Source organism: Coturnix japonica, chromosome 4 (genome assembly GCF_001577835.2).
Source record: "Coturnix japonica isolate 7356 chromosome 4, Coturnix japonica 2.1, whole genome shotgun sequence".
Taxonomy (NCBI): domain Eukaryota; kingdom Metazoa; phylum Chordata; class Aves; order Galliformes; family Phasianidae; genus Coturnix; species Coturnix japonica.
Genome location: NC_029519.1, coordinates 42,071,321 through 42,097,872, shown reverse-complemented (window position 1 = coordinate 42,097,872; position 26,552 = coordinate 42,071,321). Strand labels below are relative to the sequence as shown.

Genomic DNA, 26,552 nt, shown 5'->3' with positions numbered 1-26,552 from the left:
CTCTTAGCTATTGATTGTGGAAGAAAATTGCAGTGTATCAGAAGTGAAGTAGCTTAAATAAGCTACCAGTGCTTTATAGGTCCAGCATATAAATATAATTAATAATATAAATATAAAATATAGAAATAAATGGGAAGTCAAGAATGCTGTTCTTTGGGGCGAGGTACCAGGATTTCCAGCTACAACATGGTACTTAGAAACAAATAAATAACAAGATTGGGGCATAACAATGCATGCCTTTTCCCAGGGACAGAGCTGACCACAGGGTTACATGGAAGGAATGTAAGGGCATCCCTCTGAATGAGTGTCTGCTTTGGAAGGCCTGGTTACCTCTAGTCAAACTCCACATTACAAGTTCAGTAACTAAGTATTCTGGCTTTTGGGTGGGTAAGTTAAACAGTCTTTAAGGATATGGATGTGAAGCCAGTTGCTTTCTAAAGGCTTATTACAATTTCTAAGGCTTTGTGAAAATGCTGATTATGGTGATTGCTGATTTTCAATTTGCTAATAAAAGTGTGATAAGTTTCCACTAACACTGCTGCCACCCATCCAGTGCTGAGGTTAAGCAGACGATTATGAGATACTTTCCCTTTCTTTATGACAGAGATGTTTCTTTCAACAGCTATCAAAATTCAAACATGGTATTTTCTACAGTTTGTCCTCTTTTCCAGCTTCTGTGGGGAAGAGGACAATATTCAAAGAAGGAAGGTCTTGCACATAAGCAAGATCAGGTCTCAAACTGTAGATTCAGGAACTCAGTCTGTCATAGGTTCCCTTAGAATTTTATTGGGGAACTGGGGACTTCATATTCCCTTCTGGTGGTGTTCTATGTTTTGTTGAAGGAGATTCTTGTGAAGTATTATGTATGGCTGTTTCCAGAAACTCTTCCTTTAAATTTTGCTTTTAGACTTCCCCTTAAAGAAGTGCTGTGAAGTCCTGTATATATGCTTAACCTGAGGCCATGCTGCATCATCAGTTCTATCTACATCTTGTTAGAAGTAATCAACTGAGTGTAGTCCTTGTTAATGCATGGGAGAGGGGAGTATCTGGCTTTATTTGTTGTTGAAAGGTCTATGGTAGAAGCTGTCAGTGGTAGTTTCATCATTTTATTATTAAGTTTGATGCTTTGTGGCCCAGAGAAGGACAAGGAATTACCAGGTAACTATAAGACCTCTCACTCGTACTCCTCTTCCTCTTGCTTGGGTAATGTGCTTTCAAACCTAATAAATCTGTCTTGACTGCCTTATTGCACAGCCCTCACATTAACAGGGACTGCATCCATTGATCTTGATGGAATTTGAATAAAGCAACATTGTATAGTACTAGTGATTTTTGAGGGAGGATTTTGAACTTTGGTAGGTCCCTGAATTCATGCAAATAAAAATTTGAGTCCGCCATTAGTGCTGTAGGGACAGATGTTACCCTAGCATTAGAAAAGCACTATAAGAAGTTATTCAGAGATGTGGTGGATGCCCCCACCCTGGAGACATTCAAGATTGGGCTAGACAGGACTCTGAGCACCTGATTTAGCCAAAGGTATCCCTGTTTGTTGCAGGGAAGTCGGACTTTTAATGGTTCCTTCCAACTCAAATAATTACATGATTCTAAGACTCTGGTTATAGGAGGTCCATAACCCACAGCTCCCTCCACTTGTGGAGCACTTGTGCTGCAACTGCACATATGGAGTATCTGCTGTCCAGAAGCAGACTGGTCTCTGACTGCCACGAGATCCCAGCTGCCCCATGGCTATGAGCTCTGGGGATCTGCCATATCAAAAGGACTTTTGCATGTCTTCTCCCTGGCAGCAACAAGCACTGCAGCACAGATACTTCCAGGGTCTTCTAAGGTACCAGCATTATATAAATGTAGGTTACTAGTGCAAAACATATGTTGAAGCAGCATGAGACTTAAATCACGAGTGACTTAAGGTAGAAACAAGGAAATAATGGTTTGTTTATTGAAGTTGAAAGAATAGTCAATCAGACTGGAAGCTGCTAACTAGCAGCCAGTAGCAGAAGCTGATGGAATTAAAGGGTAATGGTGTGTAAATTCATATGTCCCCAGAACGCTTTCCTTGTCTTCTTGTTGGTGTCTTAGACACATTCTGAAGGGGACAGTTTCTTTGCGTTTAATGGTTCTTATGGTCTTTCTTTCCCTGCGTCTGTCTAGTTGTTCCTTGAAGCCACATACTATTTTAACTTCTAAACTCCCCTTTGGCAAGGAGTTTCACAGCTTAACTCATCTGCTTCTTCTCTTTTATTTACTAATTTATTTAATTTTCCCTTGCTAACTTCAAGTGTTGTCAGTGAAGTTGCTACATGGAATTGGGACTTTGTATCAGGGAAAAGGCACCGCGTGGTATTTTAACGGTGTCTTTGCTGTTAATAACATTTTTGGCTCTAAAGCACAGATTTGGGCATCTTGGCCTCTTCATGTATTTATGGAGTTACTAGAAATGTAAATGTTGGAGGCAGGAGTAAAATGGGTTTTTGGAGGGGATGCTTAATGGGACTTGGAAATGCTGGATTGTTGTGGGTGTCTTCAAATGTTCCTAGGGTGCTGTCAGTGGAATAACTTAAGATAACTTATCATGTAACACATGCAGCACTGTTTGAGTGGCACCCACAAACTCTCTGAAGCACTTTTATCTTGTTTTAATGGTGTGATGCGTGCCAGACATTGAGTGATCGTTTGCTAAAGCATATGAAGTGGTATTCAATCTCTGCATTTCTCTAGCTGTATAGTTTTACAGATTACTCTTTCTCTGGTTTTTAAGTAATTATCTTACCCATATATTATTATGGCGCATAGAGCTGTTTTCCTTTATAGGAAATTTAGCTTGATTGTGATTCATATCTGCAATTTTTATTTAAATTCTTTCAATAACTCAAAATGACACAGCTAGTAAAAAAGCCAAACCAATCTCCATCGTTAACGTGTTTGTCCCTTGTCTCGTCTGTATGGTAATCTGTACCAGCATATTGATACAGATGCTACTACATGCATAGAATTCTTCCAGAATCAGCTGGCTCCAAATAAAGTCCACAGGATCTTCTGTAGATGTTGAATCTACTGGTTACAGGAGGATTTACAGTTTGATTAAATCAGATCTTCAATTTTTAGTTTTTTTTCTGGCAGCTTGTATTTACCTACCTGAAAGTTATATGATGTCAAGAAAGTGATAAGGGCTTCTATTCTTCAGTCTGGGTTCTGTTATTATACTTTGGTCTGTATACCTAAAACCAGTAGTCAGTTAGTAACTTCTTGAGATTTTTCCTAAAATCTTACAGGAGAAAAATGACTCTTCCAAATTGCCATCATAGACAAGAGGTAGTAAACGGCATGCAGTTTTGTCATCTGAATGGCTGAAGAGGGAAAAAACAGCTTGACAATTCAGCCAACAGGAGTTGCCTCAGAGGGGAAAAATGGGTAACCTTCTACTGATGGTTCTGTAAAATGAAGGCTTTGAACTTTGTCTTTTTCCATCAGTCCAGCACCTTTTTTTCTTTTCCAGCTTTTATATTAGCACAGACATTTTGGAGAGAATAAATACAGCCCTCTCAGAGAACTTTTCTTCCAATCCATCCCAAAGAGAACAGCCTCCAAAGAGGAGATTTTCCCTTCCAGGAAAGAATAATGGTGTCATCTCTGCTGGCCTTGTTGACCCCATAAGGCTAGAACAGCTTTTATCAATAGCAACTTCTCTATAGGAGGCCATCTCGATTCATCATGGGGAGAAAATTAAAAGCCTAGATGCTGTTTTGTTTTGGTCTGCTGTTCTTCTCTGCCCTCTCTGTGGATCAGCATAGCACAGCTGGAAGGTGGATCTAATAAGCTTCACATGGTGTTTGTAAGCTTGATGTAGTGTTTAAAAGCATTTGGAGCTCTGAAGCTTGCACTGAACAATGTGGAAAGGCAGAATGGTATTTTCCTTCAGCAGGAGAAGCTGGTGTAGGAAAGACTGAGTTAGGTTCTGAGGACCTGACCAAACTGCTTCTGATTGAAATCCTGTGACTTGGTGAAACATCTTCCCAAAAGGGAACCTAGTCCTGAAATGAAGATTTCAAAAGTATTAATAATTCTTTCCTATTAATTTCAGTGCAGTAACTTTTAAAAATTTTTTTATTTTTTTAATTAATTAATTTTTTTATTTTTATTTTTATTTTTTTTTAATTTTGGGGGGAAAAGAAGTACCATGATTCCCAGACTGACCTTTATCTTATGGCTGCTGATCTTTTTCAGCTGGTGGTTTTGGAAGCAAGTTTTCTAGATGCTGAGAATAATAATAATTGTGTTCAACTGGATAGAAAATTTTTGACCCTGTGAATCAAAGTTGTATGTAGACCTCTCTCTGTTTCAAAAGAGCGTTGTTGAGTATTGTGGAATTGTTATTGGATGTTCATTGTAGAAACTGGTTCCTATTTCATTCATTATGTGCCCTTTGCTTCCATCTCCTACACTGGGGAGATAAAGGTTTTGCTGAACAATCCCACTGAGCATTTCTTCTAATGCTCTGACTCTTTATGCAGAAACAGGCTCTGACTACTAACAAATGTTCATGTTTGAGCTTGGAGGAACATGCCATGGTTCTAGCAATAATGTTTAAGTGTTAGACTATTTCAGAGTATGGTTGGCGATGAATATATAAAGTCGATACTTTGAATGTAGCATAACAATCAATTCTTGTGGCCCGAAGAATTTATGAAATAGGTTGATATTGCAGGTCTGCCTGAAAGGTTGTAATCTGGTTGCATGTGGTATTACCCGATAAGAAAAAAGAAATATAAAACAAGGTTTAAAGTGCATAGAAATTAACTGAGAAAGTAGTGAGCTTAACCAGTTTTTTTATTAAAATTCATTGACCTCAGTATGGATTTCACATGACGTATTCAAGTTATTGATTTTCTGCTTTTGTAGCAGTTCTTCGTGATGTGCAGCTGCTGCCCTGCTGGGTCACACACTTGTGCAGTGCTGTGCTTATCTCCTGGGCAGCCATGCTCAGCATCTGCCTGGCCCTTGCACAGAGAGCCTATAGCATGTCATCTTCCATACCTGTGATTCAGGAAGGTGAGTGGCAGCTCTCTTAAAATTATGCTGCGTGATCATCAGCTTTACTTCACAAGGTGACGCTTGACCTGATTTCTTTTGTAGCTGTGTCCTTGAGCTTGTTTCTCCTTTTTTCTTTTTCTTTTCTTTTTTTTTCTTCCCATTTCCCTTTCCATAAAACAATTTTTACACTTCTATTCTGTGCTCTGAGCAAACAAAGGGTGACCAGCTGTATTGCACCCACCCTTGGGCAACTGATTATGCTGCCTCTGTTATAAACATTTTACACCTTATTGTGAATGTTCTGCCCTCATGCCTGAGTTGCTTCTGTTACCTGGAAAAGCAAGCAATACAGACTCTTCTGCAAACTGTTCTTTCATTCTCTTAGATCTCAAATCCATCAAAAGAACTCACAACAGGTATAGAACCTGCTGCTTCTTGGGCTCAGCCCACTGCCGTGGGCTGTCATACAAATTTCATAAATGGGAATGTTTGTAACAGTAAAAGCATAGCCATTTGTGCATGGTTTATAATTAAATGAGATATGGCAGGCAATGCATTATACTACAACAGCTGCTCTCATTGCCATACATTGTCAAGATGACAAACTAGAAGTTAGAATATCTATCACATGCTTTTGTCTGCAGATCTGTTAATCCTCATTATGGATTCCATTCAAATACTAACAGAAAGTTCATGTTTATACGGTTAAATCTGGGAGAGCTCTCAGTATTTGATCTGATGTCAGTTCTTGGGCTTAAGCATATTTTAGATTATGGTATCTTTTCTGCAATACAGAATGCAATATGTTTTTTGTAGGTAGGTTTGCAAGAGTGCAGAGATGCATGTGTTGTGGTTTGGAGAAGGGATGAAACAATAGTTGTGTTTTCTTTTCCTTCCAACAAGTTCCTTCTGGCCTTCTCTCAGTAACTTTATGCTGTTGCCTTGAACTGCAAAAGCACAGATTCTCTATTGGCTGCACATATGTTTCCCAGAGCATGATACAGAGGCTTGGAGCAAGGCATATTTCATATAGATGGCAAAGTATCAAAAAAGAGCTCACGTCATGATGAGATGAACTTATAAAAACACCTACCTTAGAACTTTCAGTGTTCCTCAACCAATGTTTGACCTGAGATATTTTTTCTAGTCTGAACTTTGAATCCTGAAACTCCTTGCTAAAGATTGAAGGATGAATAATAGGCTAAGTTTTTCACAGTTCCAAGCAATTAGAGACAGGCCTCATCACATGCTCCAGTGCATTTTCTGCAAAGGTTTGTCTCAGTTCAGTGACAAATCTGCCACTTAGTTTTTGCAAGACAAGAACTACTTTTTAGCATGATGGGAAATCACTACTTTTTTGGTACCTTTTCCTTTTGTTGAAGTAGCAGCTCCCACCTCTTCTTTAGCAGTTCTGTATCTGGGAGATCCAGATGTGGTACACTGAGTGACAGCAGTGTCTTATACCAATATGTGGCAGTGTCTCTCTATGATTCAATTACAAACATAAAAACAATTTTAGGTTAATTTTCATGATAAATGAATTAAGAATGCCAGAAATCTTACTGAAAGCTTGAATGAGAGAGCTACTGTTTCCTCTAAGCCCTGGGTGGAATAGGTGTGGGCTGGCTGCCCTTGGGGCTTTTTGTAGCGCACAGGAGAGGTGAGAGGATACACGTTAATGGCATTAGTTAGACTTTCTCATTTCCATTGCTGATGTTTCAGTAACTGCTGTAGTGCTCAGGTGAAGAAACTGTGACACCTCCCAGCATATGTCCTTTCTAAGAGGATCTCAATCAGCCTTGTGCTGTTGTGAATTACAGTGTCAGAGGGAAACCTCTAGCAACAATGCAAAGAGCCTTGTATGTATAAGAACATACCCTGACAAGCCCTGAAGATGCTCCATAAATGACTTGAAGAGGCCTGTGGAATTATTTGGGTATCAGGAGCCATTTCTATACCTGCTAATGCTGTAAGTTGGGATTGAGTTTCTATATGCATTGTATTTGTACATGGAAGTTTTGGTGTTTGGGTAATCTCAGAGAATTGCCAGTCATTGGTTCTTATCCATGGATGGAAAGCCATTGACACCATTATCCTTCACCCACATGTTTTTCTCAGCCTTTAGGACCTTCTCTAAGTGAGAGATTTTTTAGCTATGAGAAAGGAACCAAAATAATTAGGATCAGCTTTGCTGTATCATGTCATTCCTGAGATCTGTGCTGACACATCTGAAAACAGTTAATGTGGACTTGATGCATCCACAATGAATTATAAAAGTCAGTGGGCCATGGAAGTAATACCATGCATAGAAATAATGTCATTGCTAGGAAAATGATGCATAGCTCCTCCCCAGCCCAGAGAAGTGATTAGTTATCACCTGTCTCTTTGCCTCTGCATTTTGTTCTTAAAAAGCATATTGAGCCCTAATGTTTCTAGTCTCAAAGTAATGAAAAATTCTGTCTTTATTGTATACCCCTATACATAAATCTATGCAGATATGGTGTGACAGGAGACTGTGACTACATACAAAGGCATGGTTACACTGGGATTTGTCATGTGCTTTTCTACGCAGCTTTGCTTTGCAAATGGCTTCAGCTGTCAAAGTATCACTGGAACAACTGTCAGGTAACTTTTTAAACACTAGTGCAAATCTGAGAAGTCAAGATCTAAGGTGCATTTAAATAATACATTTCAGCATACATTCTACAGGCATGGTGGATGCATTAATTTGTGCTTTGCTCCAGGCTATTGCTTTTCAACTAATGATCTCTAATTATATTAAGAATATTAGGCTTAAATTAGATACTTAGTTCCTGCAAAAAATCACTGAGAATTTGAAAGGAAACTACTCTGTGTGCTGAGTAACTGGCCCTTTCTCCCAGCTTCTTGCTGCCATATGGCAGGAAGCATTTACTTCACACAGTTGTTGAGATTATTCATGGATCACCTCAGACACTCCGGAGTTGATCCTTGCACGGTGGAAATTGCTATAGTTAACAGAGTCACAACAATATACAGTATTTGACAAACTGTCTCACAGAGGTTACAGCATGACCTGTTGTGGTGGTTACTGTGTAGACACTTAAGGAAGTAGCATCATTTTCAGAGGTGCTGATGAATTGCCATCCCTACTTGTGCTCCACTTGTGATGAACTACAAGATGGGATCTAAAGCTCCAGGCTATCTTACAAATAAACCCTTTATGTATCCGTAGCATGAAATGCTTCTCAAAGCTGAGTTTGGTTATAGCTGTGTTTGTTTTCATTGGTCAGTGTATGCATGTAGCATACGGTAGCTCTTCACAACCTCAGTTAATTTTATTCTGGCACCTAAATCATTGTAATTACTGCAGTGATTGAGGATTGAGGCATTAAGAGCTCTTCAGAGGGAATAAATATGTATATGTTTAAATCAAAGGTGCATTAGAGCAGGGGATTTTATTGCTGCTTATACTATATTGCAAATGGGCTTTTTGGATGGAGAGCAGGTCAATTTTTTTTCTTCACAAATTGATCAAAAAACAGGGGAGATAATTACCAAATCTGAGGAGGGAAAAAAGAGATTTATTTTAATGAAAGAACGTAAAGCCAGTTCTAAGGGCAGTCCTCTGTTTCCAGCAATAATGGTGAAGGCTGGATTTTTTCCAACCAGCTCAGTTTGCAGGAAGCAGGAGTAAATAGGGAATTATATACTGTCACATGCTTTTTAAAAAATTACTATTCTTTTTATTTTTTTGCCTTATAAAGCTACTTATTGACAGGACTGATCTTTTTCCTCAAAAATTTCTGGTTTGATTGCAAATACAGAGGTCTTTGAAATAAGATTTCAAGGGTGGTCTGGAAGCAAGAGAAATATTTTACTTCTTTTTATGAGTAATTTTATCATTGCATAGCAAGTTTGTTACATCTTCTGCCCTCTGTAAAGTTATATGAAAAGCATTATAAAGAAGAAAACAGTTTGAGTGTGTAGATTAAGGCACCCTCCAATGCACTTTTGGCTTAACCAGCAGCAGTTTTCAAATCTCTCTTTTATAAACTTGTTGATCTCTGTGACTGTTAAATTTAGGCGCAGGGACAGCTGGAAATCTCCAAGTGCCTAAGGAACCTCCTTCGCCCTCCCTCCCCCGCCCCCCCCCCCTCATAGCCCTTCAATGACTTTCTTTCTTTCTTGGAGGTTGTATGCTATTTGAAATGCTTCCTCTCAAAAGTTTGGAAAGTTTTTGAGTATTTTGGAAGTGAACTCTCTTTGGAAATCTTTCTTGGAGCACTTGAAAATATCACCCATTGACAGTAAACATACATGAAGTGTGCTTGTTTCCCAGCTCTTTCTTAGTGTTGCTTTCATTGGTTGTTTTTCTCTTTTGGTGTTTGTGTTGCTCTTTTATATAATAGATTTGCATAAATAAAGTATTTCAGACAGAATCCATAAAATTTAGGCTGTTAAATTACTCAAATGTTTTAAATATGTAATTCCTTTGACTCTGAGAGGTGCCACCCTACTGGAAGCACAGCAACATGAAAGCAGGTAGCTCATACTGCACAGCATGTTTTGTTTTTGAGTCTAAGGTGAACTTGCACACTGAAATTAAAGTTATGCTCATTTATTTGTCAAATCCAACTGAGAACACCTTTCTAGAAAACAGTCTGACCTGGAAACTACAAGCATGTTCACAGCACCTGCATTTCTGACACAATGGAGTGCAAGTTTCTGTAATTGCTGTCAAATGAAAGCATTTCTTTTGATGAGTAATGATTTCTTTATCTTTTCCACAGGAAAAGATGAAAAAATGTTTTACTGCTTGTCAATTATATGGAGCCATGTTAGTCATAAAATGAGTCTTTACAATGTATTAATTAGAACAAAAGAGAATAGCACCACAAATTTTGCAGTTAAAATGGGCTTTGTTCTGGACAACTTTGTTCATAAATCAATTTCCTATAACAGAATGTAAAAACAGCTTGTATTCACAATTGGTAGAGCTCAGTCAGCATGTTTTTATGAATGCATCTTCTCTCATTATGTAGAGATATTCAGCTCCTCAGACACCAAAAGTTCTTGAGGTTTGAGATCATAAATCCAAGGCAGATATCAAATAATGTCCTTTTTACTTGCCTAAATGGCTCTAAACTCTTGGTACCCATGTGTAGCACACAGTGCATTTCCTTTACTGAGATCTCCTTCTGAAAACTGTACCCGGGCTGACTTTAGAGGCATGATCAGTTTTGTTTCATCCTGCAGTTTGCTCAGAGCAGTTTTGTTTCCCCAGTGAGAAGATGCCTAATGTTGAGCACAATCTGTTATGCCCAGGTCAGTTATCATGTCCTAAATATTCAGAGCAATGACAATAGCTGTGTGAGAGTAATCACTGTGCAAGTATGTTGCACAAGGGTTGAATAAGGCTCAAATGAATTTAATATTCTTTCAAAGTGAATAAAAGGCAGCAAAGTTCTCCTGTTATTATTGTAGTTTCACAACTGGTGTCTGCTTGGTCTGATGAAGTATTTAAGTCTTTGTACATGCACAAAAAGGATAATTAAGCAGTAATTTCATTTGATGTAGAGTGTATGGTGGGAGGTGGGGGATAAACAGCTTGTGAATCAATAAACCATGAGGCTGCAGGCTGAGTTATTTATTGATTTATGACCCGCTTAGCTTCAAGTTTACTCCGCATCTACTGCAATTATGCCTTCTGGATTATGCTTCATTTAAAGGGGAGGGAAAGTATATGATTTAATCTGAGGAAACATGCTGTCTGCTTGATAATATCTGTCAGTGTTAGGCATTGTTGTGATGCCAGATATGTTTTGGTCAGTTGTGGCATCTCGTACTGTCTGCCTGATGCCTATGTAAAAAGCCCTAACAAGCCACAACACAAAAGGAATTACAGAGCAAACCTACTGGTATCCATCAAGACGTTTTATTGAGGTTGCCCTGATGTTATATAACATCATGGAACAATATTACTTACACTAAGAAGAGTCACATAGCCTGTGTGAGTCAGTGATCTTTTCAGCCTGTGAGCAATGCAAGGGACAAAAGCCAGGACTTCAATTCCATTCAATACTGGACAAGTATGTGAAAAGTATCTTGCTTGCTGGGGCATATCTGAAGCAGAGAAAAAACTTCCAGGCAGAAACACTGAACAGCAAATGTGTATTTCACTGCTTCTGATCCATTTTCTTGCCCCTTCAAAATTCCCTGTGATTCCCAAATTACTTTCCAGGATAGATACCCTAGAACACAGAAAGAACAGCCCTCTGCTGCATATCAGTGGGGTAGCTGGGAAGGGGAAAAGAGTCTCTCAGTGGAGCCCATCTGTATTCCTTCTGCTTTTTCACAATCATCTCATCTGGATCCAGAGGCCATGGAACATTTATTCTTAATGCTGCAAGACAATGATCACTGGCAGGGTACTCGCTTCTTACCTAAATCACTCAGAGTCTCATGCAGATCATTGGTTTCAAGGAACATGCTGCCTTGAAGCCATGAGAAATGTATCTTTCTTTGTTCATGAGACACCGCTTCAGCTGAGTATCTACAAATCTCTAAAACTTTTTATTGATTCCTGATCTCCATCTGTCAGTTTTCAGTAGTGTTTTCTTCACTAGAAGCTTGAATCTACCAGGTGCTAAGAGTCTCCTAGCAAAGTCCCTCACAGGTTTGTTGGGGTTGCCTTCTTCCAGATCTGTAAAGTTTTCAGGATCCTCAAACAAATACTGCGTTCTTTAGAGTAGATCAAGATATGAATGTTGCCCAGTGGAAAGACTGTCAGCATCACAAATTCTGTATAACCACTGTACAGAATAGTGGTTATACAGAAGTTTGTAGACATTGTCATTTCAGTTTGTTTCCAATTTAGAGCCATGCAGTAGCATTTACAGTATTTTGTAAAAATATAGGTACATAATAGTGAATTTACAAAGCAAAAGAATAAAAATGTGCAGGAGATGTATTAGAATTTCACTTCTGTGTCTGTCTTTGTATTAGTTATAATCAAATAATATGTTAAAAAGTGTTCAAGGTGTTCGAGATAAGACAGCTGCTGTCCTGCTGCAGTGGGGAATGGCAAGGCTTTGGTTGAACGCAGAAAGCAGTTCTAGCTCTCACTGACCAATGTCACTGATGTTAACCTGTGGGCATCAGGAAGGTGCTTGTTTTCCTAAACAGTTGGACTACAGATATTCAGGGATGAGAGGAGGAGAAGAAGGTGTTTAGAATGCATAGCTTCATGTGCTTACCCAGCTAATGTTTTGCATGTCACTGGGCTCTCAGTCAGAGACTGGTGAGTCCCTGAATTTCATTTTTATGAATCAGGTAAAGGACACTGAACCTTGGAGGCACAGCGAAAGATACTAAACAAGTTGTTTCTTGGCATGGGATATCTGAGGATGCCTGTGCTCACCTAACATCCGTGCTCTTCACTGTTGCTTTGCTGCAGTAGCAATGTTTCTAGTGCTGTAGCAGGTCCTCATTTAAAATCTCATTTTGAGAAGAAATAGAGTCAGAGCTGTTTGTGACGCGCCCTTGGTGCTATAAAGAGTTTATAAATTAATTCTGGTTTATTTTTATTTTGCTTTTCCTATGTGCAGGGCAGGGGAGTCATTACAGCCTGAATTACGATATACTGACAGCAGACTATTACCCTGCATTTTTAACATGACATAATTATTCTAAGTTTAGTGGTGCTATTATGGTTAAATTATTTAGTTCAATGCCTAAAGTCAACAACATCTACTCATTGCCATTAAAAAATGGAGACTAACTCAAAAATAGCTTCATGGTGCCACGAGTAAAGTCATTTGCTACAAGTATTTTTTCATCTCTGCAGAGACAGTAGTCTGCGAGCCAATTTGTAGGGGGGCAGAGGGCATTTGAAACACATGGAGATGGGAATTAATTTCACTGAGCTTATTTGCAGTTAATATTTGCAGAAAATAATATGTTTTCATTTTTTTTGTTTTGTTTCATTTTGTTTTGTTTTTCCTGATGCATTCAACAACTCTAACTCCAGATTACTGGGTTCAAATGCAAAAAGTGTTCGCTTAGATAGTGTGAACCAATATCACAGCTGTAGCCTGTATTTTTTCTCCTTTTGATCAACATTTTGGGAGATATGGGAATGACCTTGCTCTGGCTTAACCTGAAGGAGAATGTGTTTTTGTAGTTTATATCCATGGGAGTATATTTGTATGCATTAGTTAAGTGGTGATGACATTTCAAAAGTACTAGAGTGTCTCCAGTTTCTTTGTGGAGATGACGTAAGAGCCTATGGCATGTAGACAGGTTAAAGCATTTTGTTCATTGGTGAATGGTTAGATGTAGCAGTCTTTAAGCTGACCTTAGTGCTCTGTTGAGGGGAGCCTATATTCATGAACTCCGTCATGTTGGAATTAAGGTCCACTTGTAGCTCTTTCTAATGGGCATCCTGAAAAACTGGAGAAGATAAGGCACTGTCTCAGAGTGGTGGCTCTAAAAAAGGGCTGTTAGTTGTTTAGGTAAATCAGTTTAACAAGAGGGAAAAAGTGAACACAGTCCTCAAAAATAGTGCATACAAAACCAAAACTGATGTGGTATTGATATATTACCTTAGCATCTAATAGGACTATTGCTATTGTCCCTTAAATCGAGATCACTGGAGAGTTTGATATCATCTCAGTGCTGCTGTTCATAATGAAGTTCAGTATTGGTAAGAAAGAAAGGTTTTGGCTCAGCTGCTTCTACCTGGTGTTCTTTCTGAGGTCCTGTCCAGTCCTAATAGGCTGGGATCTTGTGATGTGGGTGGGAGAAGTTGATTTGGTGTATTACATTTCCAGGATCAGAAATGAATAGAAAGTTGTTTGGGAAATTAGATGTACTTGATTAATCCATTGCTTTTTTTAATTTCAGAAGTATGAAGGTGTTATTACTTTTCATTGATCATGTAAACTTGAGTACATCACCAGTGTTTTCCAAAAGTCATGCGAGTGTGAATGGCAGGATGGCTTCAGTGGACCTTATCTGCAGTTTTGCACAATTAAGGAAAACAGTCTGATTCTTTTACTCCTGTTTTGATGATGATTAATAATGATGATGTTTTATGAGTAATTCCTCTCAATTTAGCTGTTCTTTTATCACTAAAGAAAATGTGTATGTTCTGCAGCGTTTCTGAATTAAGTTGAAAGAAGACCCTCAAAACAATTAGCATAAACTTTCGTCTGAAAAGGTCAAATGCCTTTAGCCTTCAGCATACAGAGCCTTTGTCCAAAATACTATCTAGATGATTAAGGAAAAAAATGTTGACAAATGGAACTGAAATAAGCCTTGCTGCTGCTTATAAAGTTATTCTGAGGTTGTCATTTCATGTACATCCCAGATGTACATTAGACCGTTGTGAGACAGAATAGTTTTACCCTACTGATGATATGTCATTGCACTAGTAATCCTATGGTATATATATAAATATGGTATAGAGTACATATAGCATAAATTGCTAGAAAAATCTGAAAAAGTGAAAACAGCTTTCATTACTTCTTTATCTATCATGAGCAGAGAAGAACAAAAGCAAGAAGTCTCAAGCCTGTTTTTTTCCCTTTCATTAGTCATCCTGAAGCAATCAAAATTGCAAACAGCGCACATAACATCATTTTTAGAGAGATAAGAAGGTGCTCTGCTGCTCCATAACAGGAACAAAAACTAGCTTTAAAATGGCATGAATATATCTGTCCATAAAGTCAAGAGATCCTAAATTCCTAGCTGTAACATTAGTAGAATTGGAGCAGAGACAATTGCTATTAGACATAAATGATCCAGCCAGCCATCACTACACAGCTGGACATTTGACAGCATGATGGGAAATCAAGCCAAAACCTCTAAATAGAAATAAGTGTGAAAGACTAGAGTGTATTGCTCAACACAGCACAGTTATAGCCTCTAATCAGGGAATGTTAACAAAAGTTACAGTAGTCAAGTTAACCTCATCCACTGCTCAAAACCGACATGGAGGGTCTCTGCAAAACAGTATGAACAGAAAAACAATGCAAAAATAATGAATTAAAGCAAATGTCTGCAACTGACAAAATGAAAACTGTGTACTTGTGTTGAATGTGCAGCCAGGCTGTCGTGATCTCCGGAAGGAAAAGCCCAATGGGCTGCAGAATGTTCTTTATACCATGCATGACCTCCCCAGGAGCTTATAGAGCCAAAAGATGGCCTCAGCATAACACCATACTGAAATGCAAGTTAGAATTGCTGTGATAAATATGTAATATATTTCTCCAGGGATATTTAAGCTCTTCAAAAACAGAAGTTGCCATCAAGGCCTGGGTGTGTCTCTTGAGCACCTATGTGAAGATCTTAGTAGGGCTTCACCCATTAAAAGCCTTCAGGATATGCTTAAAGCTCACTGTGAATGTGAAACTTTAGATTTTGTGCTGTTGTGACCAATTTAGTATATTACAGGACTGCAGGATGGTTGCAGAGCTATTCTGAATAAATGTAAATTGTAAATACAAAGCAAGCATAGGAAGCCTTTAGTGGTTGATACCATACATTTATGTTTAACATATCCATGCACTGAGTTAACCCAGCAGTATGTGTCACTGCTCCAGAGCTGCATTCTGCAAAGAAGCATGGTGTCATCAGGACATAATCTGTCTCTTCTAGCAGACATTTTGTAGGCCAGAGATCTTGGCACTTACTGCTTGCTTCCTTCAGTGCTTGCTTCAGTTTCCATGTCAGTCAGGCATAGTCTGTCATTATGGAGAGATGTGCACTAATGTCAGACATCGGCATTGTTTTGAGTGCATGTGACAATTAGCTGAACTATTTATGGCAATATAGTTATTGACAGTAGTAGCCAATGTGGCCTTGTTTGAAAATTAGCAAATTTGTCTTCAAACCTGCCTCATCCCAGACACCTCAATTTATGTTCTCACTGGTTACTTTTCTGCATAATCTAGGCACAGCCATCATGGGCCCTTTGAAAACTCATGCTTAGGCTTGCACAAAGGGAAACAGTTTTAAACCAAAAGATGAGAGATTTTCATAAAATGTTTGTATGAAATTCTTCATTCAGAGAATGGTGAGGCACTGGCACAGACTGTCTGGAGTGGCTGTGGATAATCCATCCCTGAAGGCACTCAAGGCCAGGTTGTATGGGGCCCTGGGGAGCCTGAGCTCAGTGGAGGGCAATCAGCCCACAGTAGGGAGTTGGGGTGGTTGGGCTTTAAGGTCCCTTCCAACCTGACCATTTTGTGATTCTGTGATAACAAGGGGAGAAGAGACTGCTATATCTGGATAACTTCTATGTAGTTTAGGCAAGTTTCTGGAACACCTGTAACCTGATCTGTGACTGTTTTCAGCTGGAAACTACATCAAATCTGCATCTGGTAGCTTGCACAGTGGATTCCTTTTTCTAACTCAGCTTTCTTAGCTGAGGGTAGTGCTGCAGACAGCTTGTGGGAAAGACATGGTTGTGTTGTGCTGTACTGGGATAAAGTAGCTTTGAGAGAACCAAGAGATCAAAATTCAGAACCGAACAACAACTAAAAAAACCCACAGCAATGAATTTCAGGTCATGTAAGGTAAACTTTGCATTATCAATAATGAATCATGTAGCCCAGGTAACATAAAACAGAAGAAAATATTGCTTGTACTGTTTTGCCACATGGGGAGAAGAAAAAGAGAAAGAACAAACAGCATAAATAGGTAGTAGGATAGAAGGAACCTCTGAAGGCTTAATTTCTCTCTGTCCTGGGAGTGGGTATGCACACCTCACTCAAGTGTGTCCTGTTCCTTTTCTGTTGTGGGTCTGATCCAATATCCTGTTTCCTGACCATAGTCCAAAATACCGTAAAGCTGAGCAATACGTATCATTTACTTATAAGTTTGCATTTTGTGGTACTACCATCCTACAGAGCCTTGAATCTGGAAGGAGTGTGACTATTTTGACCATATATTTGCTGTGGCAGCAAGTCTTGCTGAGGGGCTGAAATTTCAGCACTGCTGAAATACCATCTAGGCAGGCCTGCTCCTTTGAGTCTTACCACCAAATAACAGGTCTTTGCCCTCTAGATATGTTAGTTGCAGTCAGAGAACAAATATCCTGCTGATCTACATGCTTAAGGGTACTGTAAGCTTATTCTGCATGGTACTGGTTTTATCTGTGATCTTGTCATTCCTTTATACCACCCTTAGATGTGTACCATCTCTGCTTTCCATATCCTTCCTCTGTAACTTTCAAGACATTTAAGATTTACATTGTGGTCATAGTAGTTGTTCATTAACATTTCTCTTTCCTATGTGCCGAGGACCTTGTCTTTGAGCCTTTTAATACAGTAGCTTGCTCACCTGTGTTTTTTTTCTTTCTTTCCTGAGAGACTATAGTTACCAATTCTTTGTATATGAAATTTGCATTTTACCAGGTCTTCTGCCCGTAACCTCCTCTGCTCAGATTTTTAAGCTTCATCATTCTTCAGCCACTATTCTCCTTTTTTCTCCTTCTTTCATCTATCCGTTTGGTCACCCTGAATAAATATCTACTGAAAACCACAAGGAGGATTTGGAGGGTGCAGTAAATAAGAACTGGTGTGCAGTAAATCAGGCCACACCTGAAATGAAAAGAAACAATGAAATAATTAAGAACAGAGTGAAACAGAGATTTAAGGGGAGCCAAACGTTACGCTATTATACCCTTAAATATTGGCATAAAACTAGGCAAACGAATGTATGAAAGATAGCTGTTAATTCAGGAATATCTGAACTTTTAAGTGTTGAACTGTACTTTAGAACATCTTTTTAATGGAATATCAACTCTACGATACAATGTTGTAAGGCATTCAATACCCTGTTGCATAAAAGTGAAGCAGGCTCAGCCTTGAAGTTAATATCTACTTGGGGGAAATGTACGGGACTACAGAAAGAAAACATTGCTAATCGCAGAGTGAGGAACTGAGCTCTCAGAAAACAAGCTGAAGTGTCCTTGTTAAAACTAGGAGGAAAAAAGATGGTTTTTGACACTCGGGAGTCATGAGGAGCCATGGCTGGAGGATATGCTATGCAATGTGAAGGGGCTTTTGTGCTGAAAGACTTGATACCTGGGTGTCACTTTCAGAGTCTTTTTCATCTCCTTCAGAAAAGGTCTCGGTTTAAAAAAAAGAAGAGAGAACAGGATGTGGTTCCTTTTCTCAGATGTGCCTCAGACATTGGTAACGTGAGTGGGTGACTAAGTACCGGGATGCACGAGGACTTCAGGGACTGACTCTTGCAGCCTGGCTTTTCTGTCGGTCGTCTGTCCCAGGCAGGCTGTGTGCCAAATGCCTGCAAGACATTGCGGGTTGTACACCCTCCATGAACACAAATACGCCAATACAGCCACAGGATAACTTCTACTGTTTTTTGTAGTTTACTTTAAATTCTACATTGTTTCAGAAGCATTTAAAACTGTTTTTTTTTCCCTCCTATTTAACCTCAAAATGTCCTGTACAGAATTAGCAAAACTGTTAGCAATTTTTTTTTTTTATTATTTTTTTTGGATCAAATCTAAGCCAAGGATGTATTATCACAAGTCAGGTAGATCCACCAAAAACTATTTCTTCCTGATAACCAGAGAAGCATTTGAAGAGCATCTTCAGCCACAGATGACATTTTACACTCTCAAAAGAGTGAAGATGAAGATGCATTTTGCTATTCCTGGGAGAGATGCTGAAAAACATAAAGAAGGTGTGGGGGAATGTTTTTGATTGCCTGTGGGATCTGCTTATTTCAGGTATTTTTACAAACCTATCCTCCCTGTATGTTCTTCAGGAAACCAGGAAGCTTCAGTAGTTGACAAAGCAACATTTTTTGGCAGCCACAATACACAGTGAACACTTAAGAAACCTAACAGGGCTACTTTTCAGGAAACTGGAGTCGTAAAACCTTTCTGCTTTCTCAAGGTGGGAGTAATAGACAGTGGTTCGTATTCATTAAAGAAGTCAGTATGGTAAGTGATTCAGTTACCATTTTTCTCTTGGTAGAAATTAGCTGAAATATTCTAATTAACTGCATCCCCCAAACAGAAAAGTGGTTAAATATTGTCTCTGTTTGCAGGAGTTTCTAAAGAAGGACAGAAAGTTTAAGCACACAAGTTAAAGCAGATGATCCTTAATGCTTTCCCAGTCCTTTCCAAATTGATCGAGGTTCTGCTATGCAATTTTTGATTACTGCTTCATGTGTACTGAGGAGAAGAACAGGGAAAGCACAGTTATAATAATAATAAAGCCCTCAAAAAACAGCCATTTAATCTATAGTGGTATCCTTCTGTGGGACAGTGGAGCTTTTCTTTTAGGGGGGGCAGAGGGTGAGGGCTGAAATTTTAGAGGTATTTGAGTGCCTAAAGATGTAGATAAAAACCTAATGAGATTTTCAGAGATGCAGTTCTTCAGTGACGTTTTGATTCACAGCACACTCTAAAATCTCCATTAGGATCCAGTCTGCATGCTTAGGTTAGCCTTAAATTCCTAGCTCTGAGTGCCTAAACACAACACAGCTCTTTTCTGTCTCCTTAAAGTAGCCTGCTAAAGAAGAATGTATCCTGTAACCATGGCCTCCTTAACATAGCATGATTTCTCCAACTCCAATAAACGTTAGGGAGTGAAAAGAGATTTAAAACCTCTAAAGTCCATGACAGTACTCATCATTTTGGCAAATAATTTGTACAAATAATCAGATGCAGGCTGTAGTGGCTGAGGACATGTTATGGCACCTAACATTTCCGCTGCTTTCATATAATACAGAAGTATTAAAATATTTGTTATTCATGTACCCTCTGATACTTGTGTGTCGTTTTCATAGACAATAAATGCAGTATTAGTATAACATTGATGATGATAGCTGTTGCAATTTTGGGGAAAAATCAGGTAACTCCTAAATTCCTATTATTTTCTCGCTATAATAGCAATTAGAAGCTAAAAATAGCCCATCCTGAAATAGAAATACAGCATAGTAGTAAGTCTAATTTACTCAAACGTTAACAAAACTGTAATATAAACTCTTGTTGGGTAAGAACCACTATGGAAAGATCAGTGTTAATTGAAAATGAGATCTAAGCAAACAGAAAAAAGGAATACCTGTGTAGATTTTATGTCCTATCATGACATAAGGATCTTATTTTTGTGTTTGATGATTCATAAAGCATTTAATATTTTATTTTGTTCTGATTTACTGCAGTCACTCTACAAGCATTTGCATGAACATTTCACAGTACATCTCTTAAAGCAGGGCCTTTTTGCATTTTCATGAAAAACTCTTTCCCTTTATTGATTGCTTTCAAGGGCTATGGGTGCCTAGAGATCCTGTAGCCTTAGGCCACTGTGTAGCTTGTGCAGTATATAACATAGTGTTTTGATTCAGTGCTGGCCTGAAGGTTGTGTTAGGAAGTAGGAAGTAATGCATGCTCCACACTGGTTTCAGGGAGATGCATAGTATCACTGAAATAAATGCGACTTGTTGATGAGATGCATGTATGTGGGAACTATTGCTATTCTGCCCCCAGAATAGCAGTGGTTTGGAGAGAGATTGAAGGTAATAAGTGACATATCAGCTCTTGAATGAATCAAAAAGAAGCATCTGAGCTATAGAATAGAAAGAGATCTGCTTTATGGGCTCAAGATTGTGGAGTTTTTTAGGTTATGTTTTGATGAAGGTGTATATGTTCCCTGGACTGTCACTTCTTTCACTCTTGAGAAGATGCTCTATTTGGCTTTCATTCACTACCTCTGTGGCAGCACTCCTCTCCCTCTGGGAAAATGGTATCAGCATGTCCTTTAACTAGAAAGTCACTTTCAGAACTTTCCCTGCTTTGTTTTGGGTTCTTTTTGAATAACTCCAGGTTCTGGTTTCACCTGGCAGGCAGCTAAGTACCACACAGCTGTTCTCTTGCTCTCCCACAGCGGAACAGGGGAAAGAATCCAAGAAGATGAAAGAGCATGCATTTACTGGTTTAAGGAGAAAGGAAATCATCGAAGAAAAAAATAAACTTAAGTGATGCCACTTAACAAGCCCACTTGTTATTGTAGACCACATCACTCAAGGTAGTTCTTATACCTTTCTCTTTATTACTACTCAGTTGAGCACTTGCTCTTGTGTTTCTCATTCTCAAAGCTGACCCAGAATTCTCACTCTCTGATCAAAAGGTGAGCCCTTCTAACTTCTTCACTTTCACAGTCACCTTGCACTAGCTTTTCTCCTGCCTATGTTGGCCTTAGTACAACCAGCCCTTTTCCTTCTCTGGTAGTTATTCCTTACCCTGAAGGACAGCAGTCATATCTCCTCGCATCCTTTGTCTTTCTGAACTAAACAGTTCTTTTCATCCTCTCTCACATGGAAAGCTTTGCTTTTCTTTGGGCAGTGTAGAGATCTCATTCTTATCTCACAGTAAATTCCATGAACAGAAGTGAATCATGCAGTATTCCAGTGGCATGTCTCTTTTGGATCCTCAACCAAAAATACATCTTAGGGTCACATTTCCCTTTTTCTCAGCAGCATCTTTTGGCTGTTTGTCTGTCATTCAAAAATGCGAATGTTTGGCATATGACCGTGCTATTTCTGTGTCAGTTCTCTTGCACTATTTAATTTGATTCCTTTTCTACTGTTTGTTCTCAAGGTTATCCAGTCCATCTGTCTTGTTATCTCACATTTCCTCTACACTTACAAAGCCTGTGAGCTTGGTAACTAAAATTTCATTACTTTTTAAGGCAGTCATTAATGGAAATTGGTCCTAAAATGTGTCCCTGAAGATCCTTATTAGGAACTTCCCTTCAGCCCAGTTCTTCTTTGAATGCAGTATATAACTGTACTGTGTTTTACACTGTCTTACCTTACTTCTCATATATTAATCCCCGTCTATTTCAGCTTAACTAAGATTCTCTCGCATGGCACCTATCAAATGCTTCACAGAAGCTTCAATCAATTATTTTTTTTTTTTTTTTTTTTTTTTTTGTGCAAAGAGAATGATATTCATGAGGTAGATCAGGTTTCTTTGATACAATTCCTCTTTGAAAATCTTGTGTTACATTTCAATGCATTTTCCATTTATCTCTATGTAGTTAATGTTTCCTTCTGCTAATATTTGTTCTGAAGTTTGTGCCATTGAGGTCAGGCCTCTCCCTTTATCAAAACTTGCCCTCTTGAAATTGCAAACTGTCATCTAGGGACTATTGTTGTTTATCCTTCTGTTTAAAGAAAATCAACTCATGATCACTAGATTCAAGGTTATCTTCTTCGACCTGTGCTTCTGCAGTGGCTTTAATTTTTTTTTTAATAAAACAAAATCTATCTTCTGCCGCTTTGGAGAATGTGCAATGACAAAGTCAGTCGTCAGTCAGCTGTTTCCAGGCATATCTGGGTCTTACCTCATTAACAGCATTTTTTCTTCAGTTTATATCTGATATTCCTTCCATAGTGCCACACTCCTGGTAATGTTTCACACTTAATAACATTGAAGACTTATATCATTGCCCAAAACCTACAGTACACTGCATGAACCCTTAACAATCTGATTAACTGGAAGAAATAAGAAGGCAAATCCATTTGTAGCAAACCTTTCCTGAAATAGACAATGCAAATCTGAATCTAAGTGGCATGTAAAGAGTGCAAAAGCTGCCTATTAGAGTGGCACTTGTCTTGTCCTTGCACTGCCAGTTTGTATCAAAACAGTACATGTATGAAGCAAAGCAAAGTAAGGGTACTATCTCTGCTGAAGCTGCACTGCCTGTCATGATTAGCAGCTGAGATCTCCACCTAAGTTGTATGAACCCAGCAGAATCCATCTGCTGAACCATCTGTGGGACAAGTCACTAAAATTATAGCCCATCTGTTGTTTCACTGCCACTAAGTTTGTCTGCCAGCCTCATCCTCCCTCTGTTATCAGAATACTTGTCCATGTGGTCCTCCTCTTCTCTCTCTCCTCGCTTTTATTTTTCATGTGTTTTTTTAAATTTATTTGTATGGGTTTTTTTGTTTTGTTTTATTGTTGGGTGTTTGTTTGTTTGTTTATGTGTGTTTCCAAAGAAGGAGGTTGTATTCTTACTTGCCTCCAGTCAGCCAAGAACAAGTTACTCCAGGCAGAGCATGGGTCTGTTGTGTACAATATCATTGCTGGAGCAGTTCCTGGGCCTTCAGAGGTCAGGCAGGAGAACCAGAGAAGTCAGACTCCTCACCTATGACAGATAGAGATAGGATGTGTGCACAAAGCTTGGAATTGTGGCTTGCTTCGTAAGCCTTTGCCCAATCCACCACGACTTGGCAGTTTGGCTCACGCAGTCCGCAGCAATGTGATTTTGTTTAAGATTCATTTCTTCCAGAGATAAGCGGTGTGATGTTAAGACACAGAGAGCAGAAATGCACACTGTAACATAAAACTTCCAGATGAATCAAAAACATACCACGAAAATTCTCAGCCCATCTTCAACTGTGCTGTAACAGCAGAGCTCATTTTGAGCAAGAGATCAAAATTATTTTATATTAGTTAAGTTCCTCCCCCACGTCTAATCTCTCACATGGGGACACAAGAAATTTAGATTGTGATTTGACCTTTTCTCAGTCTTCAGTAAAGTATTTTTCAAGCATTATTTATTTATAACTTTGAAAATTCAATCTTGCTTCTAATGTCATACTCTAAAACAAAACCAATAACAAGAAATATCTATTCACCTCTCTCCTGCTAACTATCCTTTTTATGCTCATGGAAACAGTGGGTTTGTCACTGGAGGACAAGCTTTGGCTCACCATCAGCCATGAGACAGTACTGTGACAATGGGGATGGACAAGGAGAGTGGCTGTATGCAAAAAAAGCAGGCTGATTTTTGTTCAGCAAAAGGCTTCAGCTTTGAATTTCCTTTGTCTTGAACCAATCTACCCACTGCCTTTCGAAGGACCTAGAGAGCTAGATCACTTCATTTAGGCTCTTGGATTACACGCATAAAAGTGGTTTGAGATCCATGCCCTCTATACCCACCCTTGCTTCTTTTTTTGCCTAAGTTTGAGTTCACCACCACCAAGAGATATTAAAATGGTTAATTTTCCTCTTAAAAAAATTAAAAAGGCAGTAACCTGTGGCTTTAATTTTCATATTGGCTAGTTTTTAGCTTCAGCATCCACCCACTGATTCTTGTTAGACTTTCATCTGCTAAATTAAAGGGCTTTCTCCTGTCAGATATCCTCTTGTACAGTAATTTATATTCCTACACTTGGGAACATCAGAGATCAAGATAAGAATATAAGCAGCGTTGAATACTGTTGCACTTTAGGAGAGGATGAGTTTAAAAAAATATCCTGGCTGATATGATCACTTTTCACAAAGGAAGTGCAAATTAGAACAATATTCTCTTGGCAAACAGGCTGGAGAAACAGCAGCAATAGGGCAAGCCTGGAAAACAGTGATTTCTTGGCTCTTTTGAAAAACTATGTCTTTGGTCTTTTGTGCAACATTCATTTTAAAGGCACTACTTGTTTAGTAACGCCTATCTCAAGCAAGAACCAGTACCCTCAAGACAGGAGTTAATGAAGATCTCTAGTAGAAAGGGAAGTTAATTTTAAAAAATCATTTGGACTCTGTAAGCAAAAATAAAAATGGTCAGGGTAGTTTCTTGATGCTTTGGCTAACCTACAAAGCTGCTAGGATGCTTGTTGGCATACAGTCAGTGAGATGGCACTGCTCAGAAAGGGGGAGCAGAACTGTGTCTCCCTACAATTCAAAGATGCGAGATTTCTCAGCAAAGAAACACAATAGAACAGCAGTAAGGGACAGAAGTATGGTTATGGCCAGTAGCTGCAAATTACAGAATGCTCCCTTGTCCCTTTTTGGACAGAAAGCTTGTATCCGGCAGGCACCTGGAGCACAAGAGCACAGAACAGAAAGAGATAAGCTCCCAAGAATGAGCATCCCTTGCATAGAAAACTTGTAAATTTTCTTGTCCTTCTATACATGATTCTAGTGCCAAAAAAGACTGTTGTGGTCATCCATTCTGATCTAACTCTAATCTAGGAAAGAGTAAGCAGGAAAAAAAGTAGGTGAAGCGAACAAGTAAATCTGGGGTGTGTCAGTACAAATTGCTCTTTAAGGATGTGGAGGAGTGCTTGGCTGTGGTCTGTAGGATAATAAGAAGAAATGAAGTATTTGTGCCAATGTTGTTGCTGGAACTGCAAGTAAGAAGGGACGTGGAGAGGTCCTCTAGCTGAGGGACTGTTTCCTTGGTGGGCAGAGCTGTGTTGCTGTCTGATAGTTTTGCTTTTCCTGTAACAGGAGTAATTCGGGGAGGGTGGAGGGTGCAGCAGGCACTGTTCCACTTTCCAAAGTTGGGACACTTATTAGGTAGAAGATGCTTATTAATGGTAGAAAATGCAGCTGTGGTACTTTACCTGACACAGAGAGGGATAAAAGTTCAGTGCTGACGTCATGCAGAATAATGTGATGCAACAATTGTGGGGTGAATTCTGAACTCACCAGATCAGGAAGCAGGAGCAGCGTAAGTAGTGACAGACTCTGCTGAAACCTACCTCTGTGGCCTTGCATGCTTGCAGAGCTCCCTCGTGGAACTGTAGCAGGTATTTCAGCATGTCGGTACACAGTTATTGTGCTTAAGCTAGCTCAGGTGTCTCTAACATACAGCTGTGTAGACATGATATAAAATTAAGATCCATTTGGTTTTTTGGTAGGATAATTTATAGCTCAGTAGGCAGAACTGCAAATGAATGCATGTGCTAACTGCTACAGGCCAAGAAGACCTTCTGGTCACTGTTTGTTCTTGGCTACTAGGCTTGCTCTAGGCTATTCCTTTGACACATGTCAGTAATGTGTAAGACCCAGCTGCATCTGTGTAGTTTTCAGTGCTAGCAATTTGAGAAACATAAGCTGAAGGACCAGTGCAGCCAGGAATGAAATAATCCTGTTATCTTCAGTAGACAACAGTTTAAGATTAATACACATAGTTACTCTACTTTTTATTATGTGCTCCCTGATCCTCTACTACCAAATATATCTTTGGACATTTAAGATTCCAAATCACTTTGTTATGCTAAAGAAGTTTTAGGGGAAGGAGAAAGGGGAGTGGTGTTTGACTGCAATATATAAGTTTCATAAGAAAGAAACTAGGAAGAAAGAGGGGCTCTGAAGCTTGAGGTATCAAAGCAAAACCAGAAGCACTTAGGAGACTGTTTTGTATGTAGCATAATTCAGTGCAAGTTCTTGGGCTCTCTGATGAGGCTCAAAATAAAGTGAAGGGATTCTTAATACTAGGATATTGAAATACATGGTCTAACTATATTAGATCCCTGTGAACACATGACTCCTAGACAAACTGGACATTGCCTCCATATTAAGTTGTTCTAAGAGTTAGGGACTGGTCAGCAGCAGCATAAAGTGTTCTGTAGAGTGAAGTTGCTTGACACAGATATTCCATCCACTTGTTGCATCTCCCTTAACTGTAAGACATGCATGTGTTTCTGTGGATGCAGTCAATCCAGAAGTTCAAGACTGGAAATGATAT

The 26,552-nt window shown here is 39.0% G+C and overlaps 2 long non-coding RNA genes across 2 annotated transcripts in view; one reads left to right on the top strand and one right to left on the bottom strand.

Annotated features, from left to right (window-relative positions):
• Window positions 1–26,552, top strand: part of LOC107313497 — a 276,826-nt gene that overhangs the window by 196,552 nt on the left and 53,722 nt on the right. The window lies entirely within an intron of this gene.
• On the bottom strand, window positions 15,562–25,480 carry LOC107313498. The gene is made up of 3 exons (XR_001555015.2): window positions 25,426–25,480; window positions 17,377–17,636; window positions 15,562–15,776 (listed from the first exon to the last, which is right to left on the bottom strand). It is a non-coding gene; the product is annotated as an uncharacterized LOC107313498 (long non-coding RNA).